Source organism: Pinus tabuliformis, chromosome Q, assembly GCF_031772625.1.
Source record: "Pinus tabuliformis cultivar Carrire ecotype Pingquan chromosome Q, CPIR1, whole genome shotgun sequence".
NCBI classification, from domain to species: domain Eukaryota; kingdom Viridiplantae; phylum Streptophyta; class Pinopsida; order Pinales; family Pinaceae; genus Pinus; species Pinus tabuliformis.
The window spans coordinates 1,389,183,025-1,389,200,811 of NC_142296.1; positions in this window are offsets into that span (position 1 = coordinate 1,389,183,025).

Below are 17,787 nucleotides of genomic sequence, written 5' to 3' on the forward strand. Positions count from 1 at the left end.
TACATATGCATCACATCCAAATACCCTCAGATGTGAAAGGGAGGGTTTCTTACTAGCGCATACCTCTTGTGGAGTCTTATCCTCAAACGCTGATGAAGGTGATCTATTGACCAGGTAACATGCAGTCTCCACCACCTCTGCCTAGAATTCCTATCCTAACCCGGCACCACTGAGCATGCTTCTTGCCCTTTCCATAAACGTCTTGTTAATTCTTTCCGCAACTCCATTTTGCTCAGGTGTATATGGAGTAGTCTTCTGCCGTGCTATACCACACTTCTTACAGAATTCTTCAAATTCCTTACTGCAAAACTCTCCACCGTTATCTGTCATCAACACTTTTATCTTCTTCTCTGTCTGGTTTTCTACCAGATCCAGAGAGCTATTACTCATATCTTCTACCATACCTTTACCATGAAGTATTCAAAGGCCTTTCTCTCCAATATGTCCAAGCCTTTGATGCCACAACATGGTCTTCTCTTCAGAGACCACTAGATGTTTTTCTCCACTTCCAGGAACCATATAACTGTTTCACCCATCAACAACAATGCTACCTTGCAGCTTGTACAGAGTTCCAATTGGAACTCCCCACATCAATACCAGTGCTACTTGAAACATCTTAAAGGTATCCTTCTCGAACACTGTTTTTACACCTGCATCATCTAGCCTGCTTACAAAAATCAAATTTCTGGCTAACGCAGGAATATGCAGAACACCCAGAAGTGTTCTAACCCTTCCCCCTTGCAACTTCAACTTTACTTTTCTACGACCAACAATTCTAACCTTCCTATCATCCCCCAAGAAGACATCACCACCATCATATTTCTAATACTCGTAGAACCACTCTCTATGGGGAGTGAAGTGAAAGGATGCACCTGAGTCAATCGACCATGCCTCATGATCTACATGTGTACTTGAAGAAGAAGCCAAGTACACATCCCCACCTTCATTAGAGATGGTTTTCGCCTCTTCAGAAGGAGCATCATCAGATCCCTTTCCTTTGTCAGGAGCTTTAGATTTATAGTCCCTTTTGTAGTGACCTTCCTTTCCGCATTTCCAGCACACCACCTTTACGGGTTTTCCAGGAGATTTAGATCTCCCTCTAGATTTATATCTCCCACTCGATGAATTATTTTTATTTTTGTTCTGGGACCATCCTTGTACAGACAAGGCATCACCATTCCGGCTCTCCATATTTTTCCATCTCATCTCCTCCATCAACAAGGATGACACTATTTCATCAAATTGCAAGGCAGCTGCATTGCTACCTATTATAATAACCAGACTATCCCACGAACTTGGTAGAGAACACAACAAACCAATGCACTTATCTTCATCTGACATTTTAATATCAACAGATAATAACTGAATTACCACAGTATTAAATGCGTTAATATACTCTATCACCAAGTCTCCATCTTTCATCCTCAGGTTATACAACTTTTTCCGTAGGAAAGTTTATACACCAGAGACTTAGATTGGTACAAAGTCCCTAACTTGTCCCACAAAGTCTTAGACGTAGCTTCCCCTGATACATTCAACAATACTGAATCTGAGACACACAATCGTATTGTGCTCTTTGCCTTTCAATCCAACTTCTTCCATTCTTCATCGGACACTCCTGTTAGTTTAGTACCCAGATCTACTATGATCCACTGATCTTTGTCCACCAACAAATCCTCCATATTGAGTTTCCACAACTCAAAACTCTGACCATTAAATTTCTCGATATTTATCTTTCCACTGCTCGCCATCTTCTTTCACCACCATAATCGATCTCACAGATCTCCCACTGAACAGGGTCTACCACAGGCCCAAGCGAAACTCCTCAGCAACAAAGGTGTCCCCTTGAAGCCAAAACATCTCTTATGCCATATGTAGGTTTTAACCCCTTACAGAAATTACCTGCATACGAATTATAAAAACAGAAAATAAACAATGCAAGAGCATAAAACATAAAACACATATGCACAGAGATTTTCCCCTGGATCCCAAAACTGGGACTACGAGCTTTATTTTTCATTATGTTCCTTTCAATGTTACAATACATATTTATACATGCCAAAGAATCCCATACCATGGACCGAAAACCATCGCATCCAAAACCATGGACCGAAAACCATCACATCCAAAACCATGGACCAAAAACCATCGCATCCAAAACCATGTGCGAAAACCATGCACAAAACCATAGGTAGGTCCACCTAACCTAATATAGGGTCCAAAAAAAATTTCCCCGGGGCACTACCCCAAACCCCACAGAGGGGGGATACCTGCCCCCCCTCAAGCCCCCCTATGACCCCCCTACTGCATGATCGACACAATGAAGGGGGGGCTCCGCCCCCCTTCTAAATCCCCAGTTCACTACGTGGGCTAGTCACGGAAAGAATATAACACAACCCAACATTGGTGGGAAACCTTCGATCATAATAATGTAATGGAATATCTAGAAAGATGTGGCATGAAGCAAGGCAGCCTTATGCTTTCCCAAAACACTACAACTAGGTGTTTTTTAACCCATATGTGTTGGATATGGATTAGTGGTTCGTATTAAGACACGACCCTAGATGAAAACATATTTTTTTGAACAACAACATTATCATGCCAAGCGTTGAATATAATTAGGGTGATGACAATGGAGAGTGATATGTACTTGTTATTTCATCATTTATACTATTGTTGTATGTTTTTGTTGTCTTCACATCTTTCTTCATCTTGTTGGAATATTATAATATAATTGTAAGATTCACAAACATTTTTACATGTTTTTTTGGTTGTGGAAATATTTTTACAATACTTAAAACTAAGTATTTATAATTGGGTATGTTATCTATGAGAATAAGGATTCAAGGTCACAAACCTTCTCTGATAGGAAAATGGGAACAACATAATGAATTTGTGATGATGATTAAGAGGCATTTGTTTGACTTTAAAATAGACTTGGTGATGCATTTTTGTTTCCTATTTAGATTATGTGAAATAAATATCTATTTTTTGATGTATTTATAACTAAATTATTTAAATTAGACATGTATTTATCATTGTGTACATGATGCAATATTAGCTAAGAGAAATGTGTAGAACATGAATTTTTGTGACTATTGTGTGATAAGTATGTGAGAAAAATAATATTTTTTGAGTTGTTCATTAAGAAACAATCAAATATATTATTTCTCAAAAGTTTAAATCTAATATATTATCATTTTTGTATTATTTAACACATATTTATTATTAAAAAGAGTTAAATTTAAACTAGTACAATAGAAAACAAAGAACCAAAATAGCATCAAAATAGATTTTTTTTAAGTTATATTAAATCTAAAATAATTGCGTCAAGAGATGCTCTACAACTCAGTGTGGGAGAGAAATTAACAAATTAAAAATAATAATAACAAACGAAATGAATGTTGGCCATAATTATAATACTTCAATTTTCACCTTGATCTTATATAACTTTATGTAGAGATATAAAGTAACCAAAATTTAAAAAAAATAAAAAATAAAAAAAAATAGCTTTTATTATGAGGAAGAAATGTAATGAGTAAAAAAAATATAATTTACTTTTTACTACAAGGAAGAAATGTAAATTTTTCACATGAGAAGAAATAGTATTACTGATATTACATTATTTGTAATTCATTCTATGTTCCATTTACATGTGATATTTAAAACAAATATATATTCATAACAAAAAATATTTTCCTGATAAGTAAAATATTTCAATGTTAATATTAAATAACATATTTTTATAGATACTTTATATAGGTAAAAGTAAATAATTTAGATTGAAAATTTTCTTATATTTTCACTTTAGTGAGAAAGATTGAGAGAATTCTTATTCCATTAATAGTTGCTTTCTAATTTAGTGTGTGAGGAATATTTGTAAATTTTCAATGTTTAGTATGGATTTGATATGTAATATTTTTAGAAAATATTAATAAACATATAGGAAAAAATTATGAGGGGGCGTATTTTAATATTTTAATGCAGAGAACGTGAATTATAAGTAAAATATTTCAATGTCAACTACATATATATTATACCATCCTAGATCCATATTATGATCCATAAACTATCGTGGATATTCCATTGGACATTTCGTCACAATAGATCTGATAATAGTATATTAAAATATTGAAATTTTACATTATTACAGTTTTATTAAAATTCTATATTTGTAGATTTAACTCTAATTAGTGGATGCATGTGAATGGAAATTATGTATAAAAGTAGAGAATGACAAAATAAGCTCATACACACACATAATACACAAAATATGTTCTCTAGAAACCCTTTCGGGAGAAAACCCAGCTGGAAGGTTAGGTCACTTCGCTCTCTTTCTCTTTCTAGAAATATGGCTATAGGTAAAAATGAGTAATTCTTGTGGCCCGTGGGCTGCTACAGTGTATAGATCCTCTCAATGTGCTATACCTCTTGTATCTCATCTATCTTTTCTCAACTATGGAACATAATGCTCTCGAAAGAATTGAATCCCTCTTCCTACTAGTGGCCCGGTTAGAACAAAACCTAATAGCCTATTAGTGGTTAATTGTGACTACATCCACTCTTAAATAGAGTTACAATATAGACTCTTCTAGAGCCTTTTACATCACAAACATGTGGAAAACCCCTTTTTCCATGAATATTGGGAGCTGATGCGGCATACTCCCGAACTATAGGTGTGAAAACAAAAATATCAACTTCTAAGTGGCATAACGTTTGCATATGGACTCCAATTGACGCGCTTATTGCGTTGTTGGAAAGATATCTATGTGTAGAATAGTATTAATTATTTTTGTGCTAGAGAAGAAAAGTTTTACCCCCAAAAAACATCATTTGATGCCTTAAAATGCTCTAAGAAGGTTTCAGATCTCATTTTTCCAAACTGGGTCCCGTTGGTAAAAACAATCCTCTCAGTTGATTCCTCCACTTTTACCACTCCAAATGCATCAAGATAGATGAAAAATAATATAATGAGCCATTTCGGATCACACCTCCCCATTTTTGGAGGATTTTGGTCCCCAAAAGCTTCTACTATATGAGGTGATGAATTTTTTCCTCCACCTTCTCTCTGGTGTACCATTTAGCTTTGCCTAGAATTTTTCCCTTCAATCCAATATGCCAAAGGTCATGCTTCCCATGTCTTGTAGTTCTGGACCTCTTCTCCAAAACTATTTCTTCTGTCAACTCTACCTAAACATCTAGTACCAAACCCTCCACAGAAGGTAGTTCTTGTTCCTCTTCCCAACCTAGCATGGAAGGCTCATAGAGTTTCAAATTCTTTACATTCAAAATTGAATAACTACGCATATATGGTGTTAAACTGAGTCGATAGGCATCATGACCCACCTTTTCTAGTATCTCAAAGGGACTATACCTTAGAGCCTTGATTTTCTTACCAGGCCCCTGCAGCCTCTCCTTGTTCAACTGTAACCATACTCTATCTCCCACCTTGAATTACTTCTTTGTTCTATGTTGATCATGCCTAGCCTTATACTTCTCTTGTGACTTCTATAGTGTTTCTTGTACCTGTATAGCAATCTACCTGATCTTCTCTATAAAATTTTCAACCCTTAAATCATCTCCTATAAGATCTTCACTCAATCCTCCTTGCTTCCCATATGCAATGTCCAATGTTGAAGGCAGAAAATATCCAAAACAAGTTTCAAATGGGGACTTACCTGTAGAACTGTGGACTACTTTATTTTATGAATGTTGTATATAGACCATATTTTCATCCCAAGTATTCAGATTCTTTTGGTTGTATCCTGTTAGAAGTTTCACTAAAGTATTGTTGACTATTTCTGTTTGTGGATGGAATGATGTATATGTCTTCAACTTTGTGTCCATCTTCTCCCACGATGTAGTCCATAATGCACTAAGAAATTTTGTATCTCTATCTCGAATGATGCTCCTTGGTATTGAAAATGCACCCATACCTGTCCAATGAACAAGCTTGTTGCTTCTTTCCCAATGATGGTATTTTTACAGGGCATTAGAATACACATCTTTCTGAACCTATTGACTACCATGAATAGGTAGTCATGTCCCTTCCTGGTTGTCAGTAAACCTCCCACAAAGTCCATGGAAATGTTTTCCCAAGGATGAGTAGGTACAGGTAAGGGATAATATAGACCATGTTTCTTATTGCTAGGCTAGCTAGTACAACAAAGAATGCATCTCCTTATAAACCTAGCTAACTACTCTTACATTTTGGGCTAATACACATACCTCTTCAAGTTAGCCACGATTTTCCCTACACTAAAGTACCTTGCAAACTAACCCGGATTTAAACAGGAATGCAACAAATTGCAGAAATAACCATAAACACAGAGATGCAGTGGAAATAATACTTCATTTCATTAATGTAAAATGTTGAAATATGCTTACAAACAGAAATGGAAATAAACTATATCAGGCGATGGTAGCTTATCTCTAAGGAGAGATGTGGTAGCTACATGCCTATGCATTGTCTTACAATGAGGATTGAAGGCCTATTTATTGTTGAGAAACAATGAAAAACCCTAAACATCCAAACCCTAACCCTAGGAGATGAAGCGCCAAACTATGGGCCTCGTTTTGGGTAAATTGGTACATCAACTTCTCGGGGTCGTAACTTTTGCATACGATCTTCGTTTGACATGCACAATACCTCGTTAGAAAGACCTATCCAGGGACTACAACTTTGGGGGTGAATAGTTTCATGTTGCTCCTAGTTTTCCAAAAAAAATGTCGTTTAGGGCCTCAAAATGGCTCCAGAAGTTCAGGACCCGAAAAACTGCCAAAAATAGTAAATTGTGCTACAAATAAGGAAACTAGAAAACTGAAAGAAATAATGGTGGGGGTCCAAGTGGAATTGGCAGGTGGCCATCAATATCAACCTGGATCATTCCTCCCCCCTTAGGAAGCAATGGTCCCCATTGTGCTGAGATCCTCCATGAGATGAGGAAAATTCTGCTGAACTTGGTCCCTGGTGAGCCACTTTCCCTAGTGAAGGAGTTGGCCTGATTTGATAACTTGATAGAGTTGGATCTTCTACTGGTGAGTGTGCCATATCTGTGTGTCCATGATCTGATCAGTTTCAGCTTGTTCCATGCAATCTGGATTTAACTCTGTTGGTGTGAGTTTTTCTGCAATGTCGAATGTGTCTAGTAATGGTGGAAAGCATGGTCGACGACTATCCACATTGAATACTCGGTGCAAGCGAAGGAATGGGGGAAGGCTGTGCTCAAAACCATTATTTCCCATAGCCTTGGTAATGGTGTAAGGACCATGTCCTAGTGGTCGAAGCTTCTAATGGGCTCTTGTAAGGCATTCTTTTTGCCAATGCAACCAGACTTTGTTGCCCACCTGAAGCTTGTGTGGTACCCCTATGGGTGAGGATAAGTTGTTCCTATGTTCTTTCATGACCATGTCCCTCTGTTGCTGCTGCTGCATGGAGGAACCCTTCGTGGGGTTCATGGATGTGGCGATGAACTTCCCCTTACTTTTGGAGAGGACCAAACATAAAATAAATTTCCTACTCTATGAGATGATCTTACTACATTTCTTAGTATAGATCAAAGAGGTGGCGGTAGGTGGGGCTACCTCCGGTATCTTTTATAATGAATTACCCAAAAAAATAATAACAGAGAGAGGCCTTGACTCATACACAACATGTCACCTCCACAAGTATGACTGGCCTAATAATACATCACAAACATCTAGAGGTGCAACATCACACAATACCTTGTCTATGAAGGGCTTGATGTTGTAGGGAAGGTGACATTGCTTGCGAACTCGGACATCTCATTCTTGGTGAAGCCACCCGATACTGTACGGTTGCGAGTGTGGTGTAGTTAGTAGGCCCAACTGCCTCACGACCTCTACTAAAATGAGATTCTTTTGGCTCCCACTATCAACAATGAATTGTAGTGGTGAACCCTTCACCCACATTTGTGACTAGAAAAGATGCTCCCCCTCTTCTCGATCTTTAGGCTCATTCTTCTGGACCTTGGCGGTCGCAACAGTGGCACTAGGCTCCACATCAATGATTTGCTTCCCTTTTCCATTCCCCTTGTCGGGTTCTGACTCTGGGTAGGAACATGCATCTCATTTTGAAGCCTTCAACTCGGCCACTAGCGACTGCTTGGTCTGACACTCACTTGTGTTGTGAGTGGGGCTCTTATGGAACTCACACCACTTTCCTATGTCCTTCTTCGACTTCATGGTGTTGTTCTTTTCTTGTGGCTTCGACAGGTTGTCTTGGGGCACCTTGCCTTGGCTTTGTCCTTTGTTCTTTCGATTCGCTAATCCAAAGTCTTTCTTCTTTTGTTTAAACTTCTCCTTGACAGTGTATTGGTATGCCATGCCGAGTGAGGAGATGTTCAAGAACTCCATCGCTTCCTGGATGTATCTGTGTAGGAAGCTACGGTATTTGAGTACCAAATGTAGCTCAGAATCCTTGATACCCAACTGTGTGCGAAGGGTGTGGAAAATGTTTGTGAACTCTGGCACATCTTGGTCCCTTCCCTGCCACAACGTGGTCCACTTTATGTGTTTGTCCTCATAGATTTTGACAGGGTTGTACTTCTCCTTGATGGCATCTTGGAATGAATTCCAAGTGGGTGCAACTGAAAATAGTGAGCACATACTTTCATCCTTCTGCTCACAGTAGGTTTCCCACTAGTCCTTGACGTGGGGGGCTACTTTGAGAAGAGAAAAGATAATCTTTTCCCGACTGGAAAAATCATGAACAGAAAAATACCCTTCTAGCAGATTTAACCATTGATCTACGGCATTTGTGTCTATTTGACCCTCGAATATGGGGATTTCAAAATTAACTTGTACCTTAAACAATGTGGCGTTTCCAGAGTAGCTGTTAGAAGTCGATGCGTCACCTATGGGTAGCCGCTGAAGGATTTGGGCAAATTTGTCCATCATCACGTTCCTTTGTCACTCGAGGGCTTCTTCGAGCAAGATTTTGATAGGATCTCCAGCCCCCTCATCTTTCTTTTCCTCCGTCATGGCTATTAATATGATTTCAATTTGTGGTATGTTGTAGCTTACTCTAGGCCTTCAAGTACTGTAACAGCTAGTGATCTGTGAGTATTACTTTCTCCTTTCCCATCAGATAGTGCTTCCACTTCTTCACGTCTTGCACCATGGCATATAGCTCCTTGTCATAGGTAGGGTAGCTAAGAACTACCCCATGAAAAAATTCAGAATGGTAACATACAAACCTTCCTCCCTGCATTAGAACCACTCCCATAACATACCCACTCACATATGTCTCCACTTCGAAAGGTCGTTGCAAGTTTGGTAATGCCAAAACTAGTGCTTGTTTGATCTTATTCTTTAGTTCCTAGAAAGCCCTTTACTGATATTTTCCCTATTGGAAAGCCTTTCCACTTGCTGTTATGACATGGAGCGGTGCTACAACCGTTGAAAACAAGCCTATGAATTTCCTCAATTATTGTCCTACCCAAATGAAACTCCTAACCTCAGAAAAATAATAGGCACCGACCATTTCATGATGGCCTCCATCATAAAAGGATCTATCTTCAGTTCTCCTCCACCGATCACATACCCTAGATAAACCAAATATTGCTGCACAAACTCACACTTCTTGAGATTTGCTAGCAATTGGTGCTTCTTCAATGTTTCCAACACCTGCATCAAATGTGACATATGCTCCTCCCCGGTAGCACTATATATCATTATATCATCCAAATATACAATAACAAATGAATCTATAAAATGACACAATATATCATTCATTAATCTCATAAATGTAGTTGGTGCATTACATAGGTGAAATGACATTAATAGCCACTCATACAAACATTGCCTAGTTTTGAAGGTGGTCTTCCATGTATCTTGTTCTTTGGCTATAACCTGGTGATATGCAGACTTGAAGTCTAGCTTGGTGAAGTATTTTTCTTATTGCAATTGATCCAACAAATCATCTAACCTCAACATGGGAGATATGTTCTTGAGCGTGATTTTGTTCAACGCCCTATAATATATACACATCCACCAAGTCCCATTATTATTCGTCAAAATGATGATGGGTGACCCACATGGTGATGTACTTGGTCAAATGACACCTTATTCCAAGATCTATTGCAACTATTTCTTCACTTCACTTGCTTCTATAACAGACTACCTATATAGAAAAACATTCAGTAAGGGGGAGTTCTACAATAGTTGGATCTCATGTTCCACTTCTCTCTTAGGTGGTAGTCCTCTAGGCTCTTGGAACACATCTCTATATGTATGTAGAAACTCCTCCAGTTGTTTTTTTTGTTTATTAGTACACCCCTCTATGGTTTGCTTTCCTCTTATTGACTCGTCTACAAACTGAATTTCTCTTAAAAACAATAAACATAATTCTTTCTTGAACTGACCATTTTCGTGGCTTGGTTGGCACTTACCAGTGAAATTTTTTACTTGCCTTTCTGTGCATCGATGATGAACGATTTTCCATCCTTGATGAATCAGTATTGGTTATCTCTACTCATGAATATTAAATCACGCATGTATGTGTATGGTCTCCGAAACACAACTCCACATACATCAAAGGGAACCACATCGAGATTACTTCATCAATAAAATCAACATTGATAGAAAATCTAATTTTGCATTGTTTTGTTGCCTTCAGCTCTGCATCCTTATTTACCCATCCCAATGGATATGGGTTTGGATGTCACGAACTTCTAGCCCCAACTTCTTGACCAACTCCGCTGCAATGAGATTTCACTGCGATCCTAAGTCAAATACAACATCAATCTTTGTCTTCTTGACCTGTATATTTATATGGAAGAGTTTGGACATTTCTTCCTATTGTTGTTGTTGAAGGCTACTCACATTCACCTCCTTTTCTATTGACGTACATTAAATATTCTCATCCATATCTGAGTTGCTTTCAACTTGGTTGTTTGAATGAGTGGCCATGAGATTCTTCTTCTTGTTATCTTTCTTCTTTTTCTTCAGGTTTAGCTCTGGATGCAACTTCCAACATTTTTCCTCTGTATGGCCATTGATTTTATAGTGGTTACAGTGGTTTCTAGGATCTTTGCAACATTGTGTTGTGACTGCCATCTTCTTATCTTTTCCCCTTTTTTCTTCTTCTTCCCCTCCTTAGAAGTGTCTAGTTTCTCATTCCGCTTTAATCCGTTGTATTACAATCTCTTTAGGCCTATGTTCTCCAGGTACTATGCATGTAAACAAGCCTCATCCACTGATTTGGGCTTGAACAACATCAATTTCTCACACAGATGGCAGTGCAGACCCCCTAAATACTTGAGGAGTACATCTGGGTTATTTGGAGAGATACCAAACATTATAGCCATCTTCCTAAATTCTATGGTGTACTCCTACATGCTTTGGCTTAGCTTTCGCCTGAATTAATGCCATCGGATCCACTAGTCCTCCACATACCCAATGCAATAAAAATGTGATTTAATGAGTGTTTTGAAATCTTCCCACTTATTCACTAGAGGTTCTCCCTCCAACCTCGGGGTTTTCATGTGTCTCTCCCACCAAGTTAGTGCATGGACCTCCAATTTCAGTAGCACAAATGAGATTTTTTGTCCTTCTTTAATCCAATCGGTGTTGAAGTAGACTTCTAGTTGTTGCAACCAATGGTTCAACTTCAAAGCATCAATATCGCCATAGTACAACTTGATATCAATTTATTTTTTCTTCCATTTTAAATAGGGAATGTGATTGGTTCACGACACTCGAACTAGGTTAATCTTTTTCGAGCTCCTTCATTGACTAGTTCTCCATTTCTCCCCAATCTTCTGAGCCATGTTCTAATTTTTCCTCTACGGCATTTGAACCCCAATATTTTGAAAATATCCCCATCTTATTATTCAAGGCCACCATGAGGAGGCTTACATTGCAGTTGATATCTGCAACTTGTTGTTCCAACCACATAAACCTCACCACTGTAGGATCACGAGGTTCATTTACAAATTCATCACTCATGATTAGGGTTTTACGATTTTCATCCGTGATGTTCTAGATCCCTTCAATCTCCACAAAATACCCAAATAAACTTTCTATGATAGAAAATGATCCGTAAACTTCCATGGATATTCCATTGGATAGTTCGTCACAACAGATCTAATAATAATATATTAAAATACTGGAAATTTACATTACTATAGTTTTATTAAAATTCTCTATTTGTAGATTTAACTGTAATTAGTGCATGCATGTGAATGGAAACTATGCAAAAAATTAGATAACAACAAAATAAGATCACACACACACACATAAGACACAAAATATGCTCTCTGTGATACCCTTTCGGGAGAACGCCAAGCTAGAAAGTGAGGTCGCTTCGATCTCTTTCTCTATCTGGAAATATGGTTGTAGGTACAAAGAAGTAATGTCTGTGGCCTGTGGGATGCTACAGTGCACATATCCTCTATGTGTGCTCTACCTCCTATCTCTCCTGGAAATCTTTATGATGGATCCCATTAATAGGTATATTTTGAAGTTCATTATGTTATCCTCCAGCCCTTAGGATTATCCTTTTCTCACATTAATTCACATTTTTAGTCATGATATGCTTAGCAAGAAGAGTAAAAAGTGTTTGTCATATTATGTTGCCTAATGTGATCAAATTGCAGAAAAAAAGAAGTATTTTTGGGGCATTTACTACCTAGGGGCATGATGGAGACAACCAAGAGAGAATATAAGGGGGCTTGTCCACCTCCTTAACTCTTTAACTTGACTTGAGATTGTTGGGTTGTGTTATATTATTTCCATGGCTAGACGCCCTATATTAGGTGGGCGAACCTACCTATAGTTTTGTGCATATACTTTGCACATGGTTTTGGGTGTGATGGTTTTTGGTCCATGGTATTTTGTAGATCCGGTCAAGGGAACTACGGTTATGATATAATCCAATATTAATGGATTGGGGTTTATGGATGCTTCAGCATTTATATATATGTATTGTAACATTTGAAAGGAACATAATGAAAAATCAATCTGGTAGTCCCGGTTTTTGGATCTAAGGGAAAATCTCTGCACATATTTGTTTTATGTGTTATGCTCTCGCCATTGTTTATTTTTTGTTTTTATAATTCGTATGTAGGTAATTTTTGTATGGGGTTAAGACCTACATTTGGTATCAGATTTGTTTTGGCTTTAATGGAACGCCTTTACTGTTGAGGGTTTTTGCTCGGGCATGTGGTAGACCCTGTTTAGTGGGAAATTTGTGGGATCGATTCTTGTGTTGAAAGAATATGGAAAGTAGTGGAAAGATAGAGATCGAGAAATTTAATGGTCAGACTTTTGAGTTGTGGAAACTCAATATGGAGGATCTGTTGGTGGATAAAGATTAGTAGATCGCAGTAGATCCAGGTACTAAACCAACGGGAGTGTCTGATGAATAATGGAAGAATTTGGTTCGGAAGGAAAAAATCACAATACGATTGTTTGTCTCAGATTCAGTATTGCTGAATGTGTCAGGGGAAGCTACATCGAAGGCTTTGTGGGAAAAGTTAGGGACTTTGTATCAATCTAAGTCTTTGGTGAATAAACTATTCCTACAAAACTGTATAACCTGAGGATGAAAGATGGAGACTCGGTGATAGATAATTTGAACGCATTTAGTACCATGGTAAGCCAGCTATTATCTATTGATATTAAAATTTTAGATGAAGATAAGTGCATCAGTTTGTTGTGTTCTATACCATATTCATGGGATAGTCTGGTTATTGCAATAGGTAGCAATGCAATTGCCTTACAGTTTGATGAAATAGTCTCATCCTTGCTGACGAAGGAGATGAGATAGAGAAATATGGAGATCCAAAATGGTTATGCCTTGTCTATACAAGGATGGTCCCAAAATAGAAACAAAAATAAGTCCTCGAGTGGGAGATCTAAATCTAGAGGGAGATCTAAATCTCTAGGAAAACCTGTAAACGTGTGTTGGAAATGCGGAAAGGAAGGGCACTACAAAAGGGACTGTAAATCTAAAGCTCTTGAGAAAGGAAAGGGATGTGATGATGCTCCTTTTGCCGAGGCAAAAACCACCTTAGAAGAAGGTGGGTATGTGTACTTGGCTTTTTCTTCAAGTACACATGTAGATCATGAAGCATGGTTGATTGACTCAGGTGCATCCTTTCACTTCACTCCCCATAGAGAGTGATTCTACGAGTATGAGAAATATGATGGTGGTAATGTATTCTTAGGGAATGATAGGAAGGCTAGAATCATTGGTCATGGAAACGTCAAGTTGAATTTGTAAGGTGGAAGGATTAGAACACTTCCAGGTGTTCTGCATATTCCTGCATTAGCTATAAATCTGATTTTTGTAAGCAAGCTGGATGATGCAGGTGTAAAAACAGTGTTCGAGAAAGATACCTGCAAGATGGTTCAGGGAGCATTGGTATTGATGCGAGGAGTTCAGATTGGAACTTTGTACAAGCTACAAGCTAGAATTGTTATTGATGGGTGCAACAGTTCTGTGGTTCCAGAAAGTGGAGCAAAAATCTAGTGGTCTCTAGAGAAAAGACCATGCTATGGCATCAAAGGCTTGGACATATTAGACAGAAGGACCTTTGAATACTTCATGGTAAAGTTATGGTAGTAGGTATGTCTAATAGCTCTCTAGATTATGGATTTCAGAGATCTGTGGCTTGAATCTTTTGAATTATTGACCGGAGAATCCACAGTTTTAACATTTTTGAACCAACGTTTCAAATCCCAAATGGGATCCATCATCAGGATATGAGAATGATGAAGCTCTCTAGATTTTTATTTCTATGAAAATTGTGTATATGGGAAGTAGAATTGGGTGAGTTTCCCCTCTGGTGGTAAGAGGGTGAAACAGATATTAGAACTAGTGCACAGTGATGTGTTTGGACCTGTGTCGGGTCCATCACTGGGTAAGTTTGTGTACTATGTATCATTTATACATGAATTCTCAAGGAATACTTGGATATATTTCCTCAAGAAGAAATCTGAATTCTTTAACTGGTTTAAAGAATTTAAGCCTCTGGTGGAAAACCATACAAAGAATAAGATAAAGGTGTTGAGGAAAGATAATGGTGGAGATTTTTGCAAGAAGGAAATTGAAGAGTTTTGTAAGAAGTGTGTATAGCACAGAAGGAGACTAATCCATACACACCTGAGAAAAATGGAGTTGTAGAAAGAATGAACAAGACTTTGATGGAAAGGGCAATAAGCATGCTCAGTGGTGTCGGGTTAGGACAGGAATTATGGGCATAGGCGATGGAGACTGCATGTTACTTGGTCAGCAAATCACCTTCATCATCATTGGAGGATAAGGCTCCACAAGAGGTATGGATTGGTAAGAAACCTTCTGTTTCACATCTAAGGGTATTTGGATGTGATGCATATGTACATTTTCCAAAGGAGAAAAGAACAAAGTTGGATAGTAAATCTGAAAAGTGCATCTTTATTGGGTATAAGGATGGTTTAAAAGGTTATAAGATTTGGAATGCAGTAATAAGGAAGGTTGTGTACAGTCGAGATGTGGTGTTTAGAGAGGTGAAAGATGTTATTAAACATGGAGTCCTACCAAAGGAACCTAAGAAGATATAGTTTGAGCTGAAGGAGGAAGAATCAAACTCTACAACAAAAGAGGAATCAGAATATGAAGAGCCACAAAATCTGGTTGTGAGAAGATCAGTTTGAGAAAGAAGGCGGCCAAAAGGTATATTCCATTTTCTTTCTATTCCAATTTTTCTTTATCTATTACTGATGATGATCCCAGCACTGTGAAGGAAGCAATAGATTCAGAGGATGGAAAACTCTAGAAAGAGGCTATGGTTGATGAAATGGCATCTTTGCACAAAAATAAGGCTTTGGATCTAGTGGAGTTTCTGGTTGGAAGGAAACCCATTGGCAGAAAATGGGTGTTCAAGAAGAAGGAAAGGTGGAGAAATACAAATCTCGGTTGGTAGCAAAAGGTTATTCCGAGGTGTTGGGAATTGATTTTGGTTATATTTTTTTTCCTGTTGCCAAGGTATCTTCTATTAGATTACTTTTATCTCTTGTTGTTACATTTGATTTTGAGGTAGAATAGATGGATGTGAAGACAACATTTCTTTAGAGGATCCGGAAGAGGAGATCGACATGAAGCAACCTGAAGGATTTGCGGTGAAGGGTAAGAAAGAACTAGTATGAAAATTAAAAAAGTCTATGTATGTGTTAAAAAATCACCAAGGATGTGGTATCAGAAATTTCATACATTTATACAAGGACTTGGCTTCACCAGAAGAAAAGTTAATCACTGTGTGTATTTTAAATTAATTCGTGACCATGTTATTTATCTGGTATTATATGTGGATGATATGTTGCTAGTTTTAAATGACAAAGAAATTATCCAGGATTTGAAGACCCAATTGTCCTCCAAATTTGACATGAAAGATCTTCATGCTGCAAACTATATTTTGGGCATGGAAATTAAATGAGATCAGGCATAGAGGAAGCTTTGGTTAAACCAGAGGAAGTATGTCGAGACAATGCTACAGATTTTTAATATACAGGATAGTAAACAGGTGAAGGTTCCTATTCCTATAGGTGTAAAGTTATCTGCTAAATAGTGTCCCAAGACACAAGAAGAGGAAGAGGACATGTCCCATGTTCCATATGCAAGTGCAGTCAGTAGTCTGATGTATGCAATGGTTTGTACTAGACCAGACATTGCACATGCAGTGGGAGAATTGAGCAGTCTTATGTCAAAACCAGGGAAAGAACATTGGACAACAGTGAAGTAGGTTTTCAGGCGTTTGTGTGGCACTAGTGATTATGGTTTGTGCTACCAAGGAAGACTAGGATTTAACAGAGTTTTGGAAATCTATGGCTTTGTTGATGTAGACTGGGCTGGAGATCTGAATCAGAGAAGATCTACAAGTGGGTATGTGTTTAACCTATTTGGAGGTGCAGTCAGTTGGATGAGTAAGAGACAATCTGTAGTGGCATTGTCAACTACAAAGGCAGAATACATGGTAGCAACTCATGCAAGCAAGGAAGAAATTTGGTTGCAAGGATTTTGATCAAGTATGGGGTTAGTACAAAGACCTATAAGGATATATTGTGATAGCCAAAGTGCAATTTTCTTGGCAAAGAACACTACTTATCATTCAAATACAAAGCACATTGATGTTCATTATCACTTTGCGAGGGATATGGTAGAAGACAAAAAAGGTGTTGCTGGTAAAGGTGGATACTTTGAAGAATACATTAAATGCATTAACAAAGTATGTGAGCTCTGAGAAGTTCTCTTGGTGTTGAGAAACAATGGGAATTTCAGGGCTAGATAAATGACTAAGCTCTCTTATGGTCCCCTGTGGAAAGAAAACAAAAAGTGGGAGAATGTTCGGTTGTGTTATATTCTTTCCACGAATGGTTGCCCTACTTAAATCGAGGGTTTAGTGGGGGGGGCGAAGCTCCCCCTTCATTGTGGCGGCCATAGTGGGGGGGTCACAGGGGGGCCGACAGCCCCCCCTGTCGGGAGGTGTGAGGAGGGCGGTAGCCCCCTTCTACGGGGTCCAGGGCAGCGCCCCAAGGAAAATATTTTTGGACTACACTTATGACCTAATCCAGGGTTAATGGATTATGGTTTATGGATGCTTCCACATGTATATATATGTATTGTAACATTAAAAGGAACATAGTGAAAAGTCAATCTAGTAGTCCCGATTTTGGGATCTAGGGGAAAATATTTGTGTATATTTGTTTTATGTGTTATGCGCTTGCCATTGTTTATTTTTTGTTTTTAGAATTCGTATGCAGGTAATTTTTGTACATGGTTAAAAC